Below are 1,082 nucleotides of genomic sequence, written 5' to 3' on the forward strand. Positions count from 1 at the left end.
CACCAACAGTGTAAAACTGTTCCTATTTCTCCACATCCTCTCCAGCATCTGTTGTCTCCAGATTTTTTAATGATCACCATTCTAACTGGCATGAGATGGTATCTCAATGTAGTTTTGATTTGCATTTCTCTAACGACCAGTAATGATGAGCATTTTTTCATGTTTGTTGGCCTTACATACGTCTTCTTTTGAAAAGTATCTGTTCATATCCTTTGCCCACTTTTGAACGGGTTTGTTTGTTTCTTGTAAATCTGTTTTAGTTCTTCGTAGATTCTGGATATTAGCCCTTTGTCAGATGGGTAGATTGCCAAAATTTTAAAAACATGGAACCCTTCATGAATTTGTGTGTCATCCTTGCACAGGAGCCATGCAAATCTTCTCTGTATCATTCCAATTTTGGTATATGTGCTGCTGAAGCAAGCATGCGGAGCAATCTTTTCTAGGGACTATACACATTCAGACATGAATTGTGCCCATGGGTGGCTTATGGCTTTGTTGGTGAGAAAAGGCACATGCATAAAGACACAAAGAATGACTAAAAGACATTATAGAAAGTAGCCCACCTAAATCTTGAAAACATTATCCTAAGTGAAAGAAAGCAACAACAGATCATATATTGCATTATACCATTTATGTGAAATATCCTAGGCTGGGCATGTTTGCTCATGCTTATGATCCCATCACTTTGGGAGACCAAGGCAGGAGGACTGCTTGAGACCAGGAGGTTGGGACCAGCTTGGGCAACATAGGGAGACCCTGGCCAGGGGCAGTGACTCACACCTCTAATCCCAGCACTTTGGGCAGCCGAGGTGGGCAAATCATGTGAGGTCAGGAGTTTGAGACTAGACCAGGAGTTTGAGTTTCAACATGGTGAAAACCTGTCTCTACTAAAAATACAAAAATTAGCTGAGCATGGTGGCACACATCTGTAATTCCACCTACTCAGGAGGCTGAGGCAGGAGAATTACTTGAATCCCCGAGGTGGAAGTTGCAGTGAGCAGAGATCACGCCATTGTCTGGGTGACAGAACAAGACTCCATCTCAAAAAAAAAAAAAAAAGAGAGAGAGACCCTATCTTATAC

General features: G+C 41.9%; 1 non-coding gene across 1 annotated transcript; it reads right to left on the reverse strand.

Moving 5' to 3' along the window:
* Positions 1-317: 317 nt before the first annotated feature.
* On the reverse strand, positions 318-420 carry LOC119473001. The gene has a single exon (XR_005202164.1). It is a non-coding gene; the product is annotated as a U6 spliceosomal RNA (small nuclear RNA).
* Between the last annotated feature and the right edge of the window lie 662 nt (positions 421-1,082).

The sequence above is a fragment of the Cebus imitator genome, unplaced genomic scaffold (assembly GCF_001604975.1).
Source record: "Cebus imitator isolate Cc_AM_T3 unplaced genomic scaffold, Cebus_imitator-1.0 Scaffold126, whole genome shotgun sequence".
Classification (NCBI taxonomy): Eukaryota; Metazoa; Chordata; class Mammalia; order Primates; family Cebidae; genus Cebus; species Cebus imitator.